Below are 11340 nucleotides of genomic sequence, written 5' to 3' on the forward strand. Positions count from 1 at the left end.
CTGTATTGGCTATAATTTCTCGAATTTTCTCCTCGTGGTCAATACGCGAGAAGTTGGGGGACGTAATAAGTTGTTCGACTCCTCCCGAAATGTGCTGTCCCGAACTTTCAATAGTAAATCTCTCCTTGATGGACAACGCCTCTCGTGTAACGTCTGCCGGTGGAGTTTGTTTAGCATCTCCGTAACGCTCTCTCGCCAGCTAAATGATCCCGTGACTCTCTCGTCAGATAAACGATCCCGTGACTAAACGCGCCGTTCTTCGTTGGATCTTCTCTATCTGTCAGTCCTACCTGATAGGGAGCCCAGATAGACGAACAATACTCAAGAACCTGGCCAACAAGCGCCTTATAAGCCACTTCTTCCGTGGATGAGTTACATTTCTCTAAGATTCTTCCGATGAATCTGAGACTCGTGTCTGCTTTTCCCACAACTTGTTTTATACGGTCACTGCACTTCAGGTCGCTCTGGATAGTTACGCCTGGATATTTTACTGCAGACGCTATCTCCAGCTGTTTGTCGTCAATAGTGTAGCCGTAGAATAATGGATTTCTTTTCCTATCTATGTGGAATATGTTATATTTATTTACATTCGGGGTCAACTGCACCATTCATCAATTATCTACAGGTCGTTCTGCAAATTCTTACTATCTTCTGGCGTTACTACTTTGATATAAACAACTGCATCATCTGCGAATAGTCGTAAAGAGCGTCCGACGCTTTCTACTGGATCATATATATATATATATATATCAATGATGGAGAAGAGTATTTCAAAGGAGACCATGCACAATAACTTTTTAAAAAAAAACTTTTAATTTACTATATTCAGAAAATTGATGATTCAAATGCTGACAAACTTTACACAGACTTTTAATTATTCCACAATGTCTATACGAATATTACTCTGAGTGTATCCAGACTCAAATCTGACAAAATCCCTCCGTGTGCAAGCAAGCAACTACTATGTGCAGCGAAGCGGCAAATTACCAAACAAATTCTCAGTTTATAAGAAACTATCAGCCTCGATGCGGTAATGAAACCAACCTTCACCTAGGTAAGAGCCCAAATAATTAAGCCTTCTTCAGAAAATATACCTGAATCTACACTACTGGCCATTAAAACTGCTACACCAAGAAGAAATGCAGATGATAAACGGGTATTCATTGGACAAATATATTATACTAGAACTGACATGTGATTACATTTTCACGCAATTTGGGTGCATACATCCTGAGAAATCAATACCCAGAACAACCACCTCTGGCCGTAATAACGGCCTTGAAGCGCCTGGGCATTGAGTCAAACAGAGCTTGAATGGCGTGTACAGGTACAGCTGCCCATGCAGCTTCAACACGATACCACAGTTCATCAAGAGTAGTGACTGGCGTATTGTGACGAGCCCGTTGCTCGGTCACCATTGACCAGACGTTTTCAATTGGTGAGAGATCTGGAGAATGTGCTCGCCAGGGCAGCAGACGAACATTTTCTGTATCGAGAAACGCCCGTACGCCTGCAACATGCGGACGTGCATTATCCTGCTGAAATGTAGGGTTTCGCAGGGATCGATGAATGGTAGAGCCCCGGGTCGTAACACATCTGAAATGTAACGTCTACTGTTCAGAGAACCGTCAATGCGAACAAGAGGTAACCGAGACGTGTAACCAATGGCACCCCTTACCATCACGCCGGGTGATACGCCAGTATGGCGATGACGAGTACACGCTTCCAATGTGCGTTCAGCGCGATGTCACCAAACACAGATGCGACCATCACGATGCTGTAAACAGAACCTGGATTCATCCGAAAAAATGACGTTTTGCCATTCGTGCACCCAGGTTCGTCGTTGAGTACTCCATCGCAGGCGCTCCTGTCTGCGATGCAGCGTCAAGGGTAACCGCAGCCGTGGTCTCCGAGCTGATAGTCCATGCTGCTGCAAACGTCGTCGAACTGTTCGTGTAGATGGTTGTTGTCTCGTTAACGTGCCCATCTGTTGACTCAGGGATTGAAACGTGGCTGCACGATCCGTTACAGCCATGCGGATAGGATGCCTGTCATCTCGACTGCTAGTGATACAAGGCCGTTGGGATCCAGCACGGCGTTCCGTATTACCCTCCTGAACCCACCGATTCCACATTCTGCTGACAGTCATTGGATCTCGACCAACGCGAGCAGCAATGTCGTGATACGATAAACCGCAATCGCGATAGGCTACAATCCGACCTTTATCAAAGTCGGAAACGTGATGGTACGCGTTTCTCCTCCTTACACGAGGCATCACAACAACGTTTCACCAGGCAACGCCAGTCAACTGCTGTTTGTATATGAGAAATCGGTTGGAAACTTTCCTCATGTCAGCACGTTGTAGGTGTCGCCACCGGCGCCAACCTTGTGTGAATGCTCCGAAAAGCTAATCATTTGCATATCACAGCATCTTCTTCCGGTCGGTTAAATTTCGCGTCTGTAGCACGTCATCTTCATGGTGTAGCAGTTTTAGTGGCCAGTAGTGTATAATTTGTCTAAGTCTATTCAGGCTGTTGTAGTTTTATTCCCAGACCATGCCCTCGTAGGCAAATCTTTTGAAGAAGGCTCAATGATTTGGGGTGATACCTAGGTAAAGGTTGGTTTCATTACCGCAATCGTGGCTGATAGTTTCTTATATATTAGAGTATCACGATTGCTGACTATGCTGCAAGATTGAAAGTACTAAAATCCGCAGTTAATATGAGAATCTCCTCCGTCGCTACCAGCACGATCACGGCAGGCTTCTCCCCCAGCAGGCTGCGTTCGACCACTTCAGACCCTCCTCGACAACTGCTCCCTAGCTACTACTCGCGATAACAATATCTCATACTCTGAGTTTGTGTATTCACAGATGTCCAACTTTCACTACAGTAGCGGTGTCAAGCAGCTGTTCCTCTGGAAGACGACAAGATGAAGAAAGTATTGGATTCATCAGTTCACGCATTTCTCTGCCACTGCGCCAACGTCCAGTGCCTATGGTCACGTGCTCTTTGCTCTTTTCAGTGTTAGTTGCCGTTGTCGTGGTGCTATCGCTGGCACATGGGGAGGGGCACCGGCTGTGGAGCCCATTGTTAGGAGTGTTCGGTGCACTGAGTGTTCAGACACACGTGTACTGTGCCCAGCATTAAAGTCTGATGTTAGTTCCGCCCACAGTTCGCCGCCTGTCCTGTTTCACCGGTCTGCCCAGCCTACGACATCTGTCGGGGCCGGCCGCCCAACTCCACGACGTCTGGACGTGGTTTCACTTTGGTTCAAAATGGTTCAAATGGCTCTGAGCACTATGCGACTTAACTTCTGAGGTCATCAGTCGCCTAGAACTTACAACTAAACCTAAGGGCATCACACACATCCATGCCCGAGGCAGGATTCGAACCTGCGACCGTAGCGGTCACGCGGGGTTTCACTTTGGTTTCGTCCGCCCCCGGTAGCTGAGTGGTCAGCGCGACAGAATGTCTACATCTACATCTACATCTACATTGATACTCCGCAAGCCACCCAACGGTGTGTGGCGGAGGGCACTTTACGTGCCACTGTCATTACCTCCCTTTCCTGTTCCAGTCGCGTATGGTTCGTGGGAAGAACGACTGTCTGAAAGCCTCCGTGCGCGCTCTAATCTCTCTAATTTTACATTCGTGATCTCCTCGGGAGGTATAAGTAGGGGGAAGCAATATATTCGATACCTCATCCAGAAACGCACCCTCTCGAAACCTGGCGAGCAAGCTACACCGCGATGCAGAGCGCCTTTCTTGCAGAGTCTGCCACTTGAGTTTATTAAACATCTCCGTAATGCTATCACGGTTACCAAATAACCCTGTGACGAAACGCGCCGCTCTTCTTTGGATCTTCTCTATCTCCTCCGTCAGACCGATCTGGTACGGATCCCACACTGATGAGCAATACTCAAGTATAGGTCGAACGAGTGTTTTGTAAGCCACCTCCTTTGTTGATGGACTACATTTTCTAAGCGCTCTCCCAATGAATCTCAACCTGGTACCCGCCTTACCAACAATTAATTTTATATGATCATTCCACTTCAAATCGTTCCGCACGCATACTCCCAGATATTTTACAGAATTAACTGCTACCAGTGTTTGTTCCGCTATCATATAATCATACAATAAAGGATCCTTCTTTCTATGTATTCGCAATACATTACATTTGTCTATGTTAAGGGTCAGTTGCCACTCCCTGCACCAAGTGCCTATCCGCTGCAGATCTTCCTGCATTTCGCTACAATTTTCTAATGCTGCAACTTCTCTGTATACTACAGCATCATCCGCGAAAAGCCGCATGGAACTTCCGACACTATCTACTAGGTCAACTTCCGACACTATCTACTAGGTCAATCCTAAGCGCCCGGGTTCGATTCCCGAGTCGGTCGGAGATTTTCTCTGTTCAGGGACTGGGTGTTCTGTTGTCGTAATCATCATCATTTCATCCCCATCGACGCGCAAGTCGCCGAAGTGGCGTCAAATCTGAAGACTTGCACCCGGCGAATGGTCTACCCGAAGGGAGGCCCCAGTCACACGACACGACCGTGGTTTCGACACGTGTTGAAGGCACTCCCCACAGCATTCCTCGTACGCCCGACATGTCGAGCAGTTTCCGAAATGCTGGTTCCGAGCCTATGGGCCATCAGAATCTGGCCTCAGACAAACTCAGATACACTCCTGGAAATGGAAAAAAGAACACATTGACACCGGTGTGTCAGACCCACCATACTTGCTCCGGACACTGCGAGAGGGCTGTACAAGCAATGATCACACGCACGGCACAGCGGACACACCAGGAACCGCGGTGTTGGCCGTCGAATGGCGCTAGCTGCGCAGCATTTGTGCACCGCCGCCGTCAGTGTCAGCCAGTTTGCCGTGGCATACGGAGCTAAATCGCAGTCTTTAACACTGGTAGCATGCCGCGACAGCGTGGACGTGAACCGTATGTGCAGTTGACGGACTTTGAGCGAGGGCGTATAGTGGGCATGCGGGAGGCCGGGTGGACGTACCGCCGAATTGCTCAACACGTGGGGCGTGAGGTCTCCACAGTACATCGATGTTGTCGCCAGTGGTCGGCGGAAGGTGCACGTGCCCGTCGACCTGGGACCGGACCGCAGCGACGCACGGATGCACGCCAAGACCGTAGGATCCTACGCAGTGCCGTAGGGGACCGCACCGCCACTTCCCAGCAAATTAGGGACACTGTTGCTCCTGGGGTATCGGCGAGGACCATTCGCAACCGTCTCCATGAAGCTGGGCTACGGTCCCGCACACCGTTAGGCCGTCTTCCGCTCACGCCCCAACATCGTGCAGCCCGCCTCCAGTGGTGTCGCGACAGGCGTGAATGGAGGGACGAATGGAGACGTGTCGTCTTCAGCGATGAGAGTCGCTTCTGCCTTGGTGTCAATGATGGTCGTATGCGTGTTTGGCGCCGTGCAGGTGAGCGCCACAATCAGGACTGCATACGACCGAGGCACACAGGGCCAACAACCGGCATCATGGTATGGGGAGCGATCTCCTACACTGGCCGTACACCACTGGTGATCGTCGAGGGGACACTGAATAGTGCACGGTACATCCAAACCGTCATCGAACCCATCGTTCTACCATTCCTAGACCGGCAAGGGAACTTGCTGTTCCAACAGGACAATGCACGTCCGCATGTGTCCCGTGCCACCCAACGTGCTCTAGAAGGTGTAAGTCAACTACCCTGGCCAGCAAGATCTCCGGATCTGTCCCCCATTGAGCATGTTTGGGACTGGATGAAGCGTCGTCTCACGCGGTCTGCACGTCCAGCACGAACGCTGGTCCAACTGAGGCGCCAGGTGGAAATGGCATGGCAAGCCGTTCCACAGGACTACATCCAGCATCTCTACGATCGTCTCCATGGGAGAATAGCAGCGTGCATTGCTGCGAAAGGTGGATATACACTGTACTAGTGCCGACATTCTACATGCTCTGTTGCCTGTGTCTATGTGCCTGTGGTTCTGTCAGTGTGATCATGTGATGTATCTGACCCCAGGAATGTGTCAATAAAGTTTCCCCTTCCTGGGACAATGAATTCACGGTGTTCTTATTTCAATTTCCAGGAGTGTAGATCGCGCGCCTTCCCCATTCTACAAACGCAGCACGCTCACTGATACTACATGCACCATGTGTGTGTCTGTCTAGCAGTCATTCTCGCCTGACATGGACTAGTTGTCAATAAGGTACTGCGCAAGTTGGTGGTGGCTCCATAATGGTGTGGACTGTGTGTACACGGAATGGACTGGCTCCTCTGTTCCAACTGAACCGATCATTGACTGGAAATGGTAATGTTCGGCTACTTGGGGTCAATTCACAGCCATTCATGAACATCATTTTACCAAACAACTTAAATTCGAGCGAATGATTTGTCTACCCACATCGCCCGACATGAATCCCATAGAACATTTATGGGATGTAATCGACAGGTAAGTTCGTGCACAAAATCCTGCACCGGCAACTCTTTCGCAATATGGACGGCTATAGAGGCAGCATGGTTCAGTATTTCTCAACGAGTTAAAATTTCATAGAGTGGCTGAGATATTAGTTACAGCGCTCCTAGCGGCAACCAACGCTAACTCGGCCGCCATGTTCTCCTTAGTCAAAACATTAGGAAAGCGTTACTGTTGTTTGTGTTGGAAGTGTGTCAGATGTTGTGATATTACTGCAATATTTAACTTTTCTAGTTGACTTTTTTGTTACAAAATATGAAGTCAACATGCCTGCAGTGTGTTCAGCGTTCAACTGCACAAATCGCAGCGATAAAACAACAAATATTTCATATTATAAGTAAGTATGTTAGTACCAAAATACGACACACGTTTTTTAATGTTTATTTAAGAGTCATTTGCATTGGAACTGTAATTATGCTTAAGACAAATGCAGGAAGTAATTTATTTATCGTTGATTACAGATTTCCTTTAAAAGACAAGAAAATTACAAAAAGATGGGTTATAAATATGAAGCGAGAAAACTGGTTTCCTACTACAGCCAGTTACCTCTGTTCAGCTCATTTTGAAGAGAAATATATGTACCACACAAATGTCCAGAGGCGCCTTTTGTCAAAACCAGTACCTACTATCTTTAACTTTCCACCACATTTACAAAAGCAAGATAAAGTATTATGACCACAACCCGGAAAGCGATCTTTCGACAATTTGCAAGATAGTGCTATTACAGTGACATCATTAGCACAAAGTAAGTCAATAATTTAATTTTACTCTGTGTTCTTATTACTTTGAATTACATACTTTCTACACTCCTGGAAATTGAAATAAGAACACCGTGAATTCATTGTCCCAGGAAGGGGAAACTTTATTGACACATTCCTGGGGTCAGATACATCACATGATCACACTGACAGAACCACAGGCACATAGACACAGGCAACAGAGCATGCACAATGTCGGCACTAGTACAGTGTATATCCACCTTTCGCAGCAATGCAGGCTGCTATTCTGCCATGGAGACGATCGTAGAGATGCTGGATGTAGTCCTGTGGAACGGCTTGCCATGCCATTTCCACCTGGCGCCTCAGTTGGACCAGCGTTCGTGCTGGACGTGCAGACCGCGTGAGACGACGCTTCATCCAGTCCCAAACATGCTCAATGGGGGACAGATCCGGAGATCTTGCTGGCCAGGGTAGTTGACTTACACCTTCTAGAGCACGTTGGGTGGCACGGGATACATGCGGACGTGCATTGTCCTGTTGGATCAGCAAGTTCCCTTGCCGGTCTAGGAATGGTAGAACGATGGGTTCGATGACGGTTTGGATGTACCGTGCACTATTCAGTGTCCCCTCGACGATCACCAGTGGTGTACGGCCAGTGTAGGAGATCGCTCCCCACACCATGATGCCGGGTGTTGGCCCTGTGTGCCTCGGTCGTATGCAGTCCTGATTGTGGCGCTCATCTGCACGGCGCCAAACACGCATACGACCATCATTGGCACCAAGGCAGAAGCGACTCTCATCGCTGAAGACGACACGTCTCCATTCGTCCCTCCATTCACGCCTGTCGCGACACCACTGGAGGCGGGCTGCACGATGTTGGGGCGTGAGCGGAAGACGGCCTAACGGTGTGCGGGACCGTAGCCCAGCTTCATGGAGACGGTTGCGAATGGTCCTCGCCGATACCCCAGGGGCAACAGTGTCCCTAATTTGCTGGGAAGTGGCGGTGCGGTCCCCTACGGCACTGCGTAGGATCCTACGGTCTTGGCGTGCATCCGTGCGTCGCTGCGGTCCGGTCCCAGGTCGACGGGCACGTGCACCTTCCGCCGACCACTGGCGACAACATCGATGTACTGTGGAGACCTCACGCCCCACGTGTTGAGCAATTCGGCGGTACGTCCACCCGGCCTCCCGCATGCCCACTATACGCCCTCGCTCAAAGTCCGTCAACTGCACATACGGTTCACGTCCACGCTGTCGCGGCATGCTACCAGTGTTAAAGACTGCGATGGAGCTCCGTATGCCACGGCAAACTGGCTGACACTGACGGCGCCGGTGCACAAATGCTGCGCAGCTAGCGCCATTCGACGGCCAACACCGTGGTTCCTGGTGTGTCCGCTGTGCCGTGGGTGTGATCATTGCTTGTACAGCCCTCTCGCAGTGTCCGGAGCAAGTATGGTGGGTCTGACACACCGGTGTCAATGTGTTCTTTTTTCCATTTCCAGGAGTGTATTATAATCTTATGGTGTAACTCTGTTATAAACTTATGATGTAACTACATTCTTTCAGTGCCTGTCGGACCCACATCTGTTTCTGCTGACCACAACTACTGTCTACCAAGCCCTAAGAAGTTGAAAACACAATATAACAGAGTACAAGCAGAGAATGTGCGACTAAAGAAGCGGATAAAGCAAATGAAGCAACTTAGTGTACGACACAAAAGAAGAATAGTGCAGTTACAGACTTTAGTTGCTGGTTTGAGAAGAAGGCTATGTAGTTCAGTTTCTGATATGTTAAACAGTGAACATGTAGTTGGTTTGTTGAAGGAGCTATTGGAACTTCAGTGCAGTGCTAAAGTATGCCATTATTCTCAGCAAATAAGGAAATTTGCCCTGACCCTACACTTTTATTCTGCCAAGGCATACAGCTACTTACGAAAATTTGTGAAATTACCCCACCCAAGAACGCTTCGACTTTGTTATTGAATTACTATGCTTGTGTTAACTACTTGTAACACATATTTCAAATAAATTCTCGTTCACAGTGTACTGGTTTTTGAGGCTTTGACTGTTTACTTTGAAATAGCGCCTGTTACTGTTTCTAATAGTTAAGCACAGCATGTTTAGAAGTTTCACCGTAATATTCTGGTGGTACCTGCTCTAATTGCTTTAATTTATGGGCAACAAGTAACGTTATAGTGGATGGACAGACTTATTTGAGTTGTCTTGTAGTGTTATCTACATCGAAAAGTTTAGCCATATTTCGACAAAAACATCCCTTTTTGCTGTCAGTGTACACTGAAATCACTGCTGTCTATTGCTTGTTTTAGAAAAAATAAAGCTAGTATGGGCTATTTCAAGTAAGTCAAACGCAGTTACAAGGGGGTGGGACACAGCAGACGAATGCCTTGACTAAAGAAAACATGGCGGCCAGAACTTCAATTTGCTTCAAACATGGTGGACCTATAGCCACTCTATGAAATTTTAACTCGTTGGTATTTCTGCAGGGGACTTCCAGCGACTTGTTGAGTCCAAGCACTACTCTGGGCAAAAGGAGGTCCTACATGATATTAGGAAGCATCGCATGAGTTTTGTCACCTCAGTATATTGTAACGAAATTTTCCAGACATCATTAATACAAGGCTTTTTTCCAATCTTTTGCCCTCTCCGATCACTCAGCAAGAATCTCACGTCAGTTTATTCTTATCTTCTGGTTGAAATACTTGAGGGGGAAATGAAAGAAATAAACTTAACTGGACCGTTCCACCATTTGGAGACGCTGTGTCCACTCTCGTGTCGGTGCCTGAAGATGATGGGTACGAAACTCACTGAAACGTTGCGACAAGACGACGCAACCACTCGGCTGATAACCCGAGAAGAATTCAACAGGTTCTGGAAGGTCTCTACACATTGTTGAGGCGGTGAAAAACGCACTCTACATATATTTTCTTTGCAACGAGATCGGAAGAAGAAGTCGTTACGCTTTAAATCAGATGAACACGAGCAGTCAGGCACGCATATACATTCTGCATAGCACTCTCAAGTGTACAGCGGGGGACACATTTTCTCTTCCATTCACGTGTGGAGCGGCGGAGAATGACATGCTTAAACGCATCTCTACGCGGTGCGAGTAGTCTACTGTTGCCCTAACCATCCCTATAGGAGTTGTACAGACAGGGTTGTAGTACATCTGCAGCTACATGATTACTCTGCGATTTACAATTAAGTGCTTGGTTCCACTCTCGAGCAATGCCGGGGAACAACGAACATTTAAATTTTTCTGTGCGAGCTCTGATTACTCTTATTTTGTTATGGTGATCATTCCCTCCTGTGTAGGTGGGCGCCAATAAATTATTTTGATACTCTGAATAGAGATTTGGTAATCGAAATTTCACAAGATCCTCCCTCAATGAAAAACGATTTTGTTGTAATGATTGCCACCCCAATCCATGTATCATATCCATGTCTCTCTCTCTCCCCTATTTCGCGATAGAACAAAACGAGCACTCCATCTTTGAACTTTTTCAGTGTCCTCCGTCGAGGCGGCCGCGGTGGCCGAGCGGTTCTAGGCGCTTGAGTACGGAACCTCGTGACTGCTACAGTCGCAGGTTCGAATCGTGCCTCGGGCATGGATGTGTGTGATGTCCTTATGTTGGTTAGGTTTAAGTAGTTCTAAGTTCTAGCGGAGTGATGTTAAGTCCCATAGTGCTCAGAGCCATTTGAACCATCCTCCGTCGATACTATCTCATGCAGATCCCACACGGCACAGTAGTACTCCAGAAAAGAACGTACAAGCGTAGTGTAGGCAGTCGCTTTAGTAGACCCACTTCGTTTTCTCAGTGTTCTGCCAATAGATCGTAGTCTTTGGTTTTCATTACCCACAATATTATCTGTGTGATCGTTCCAATTCGTATTGTAATCCCTAAGTATTTAACTGAATTTACAGCCTTTAGATTTGTATGTTTATCGTACAACCGAAATTTAGGGGATTCCTTTTGGTACTCATGTGCATGACTTCACACTTTGAAAGGTGGCTACACTGAGCCACAGCGCCAGAGATTGCGCCAAAGAGTATTATTCAGCCGCCTCCACAGGCAGTGCTTGGGGAGAACTCTCAGTAGTCAGTGCTTGTTGA

General features: G+C 47.8%; 1 long non-coding RNA gene across 1 annotated transcript; it reads left to right on the forward strand.

The window, feature by feature from the left end:
- The first annotated feature begins 7189 nt into the window (after nt 1-7189).
- LOC126425224 (uncharacterized) lies at nt 7190-9252 on the forward strand. Its single transcript, XR_007576271.1, has 2 exons — nt 7190-7235; nt 8776-9252. It is a non-coding gene; the product is annotated as an uncharacterized LOC126425224 (long non-coding RNA).
- Nucleotides 9253-11340: the final 2088 nt, after the last annotated feature.

Source organism: Schistocerca serialis, chromosome 10 (genome assembly GCF_023864345.2).
Source record: "Schistocerca serialis cubense isolate TAMUIC-IGC-003099 chromosome 10, iqSchSeri2.2, whole genome shotgun sequence".
Classification (NCBI taxonomy): domain Eukaryota; kingdom Metazoa; phylum Arthropoda; class Insecta; order Orthoptera; family Acrididae; genus Schistocerca; species Schistocerca serialis.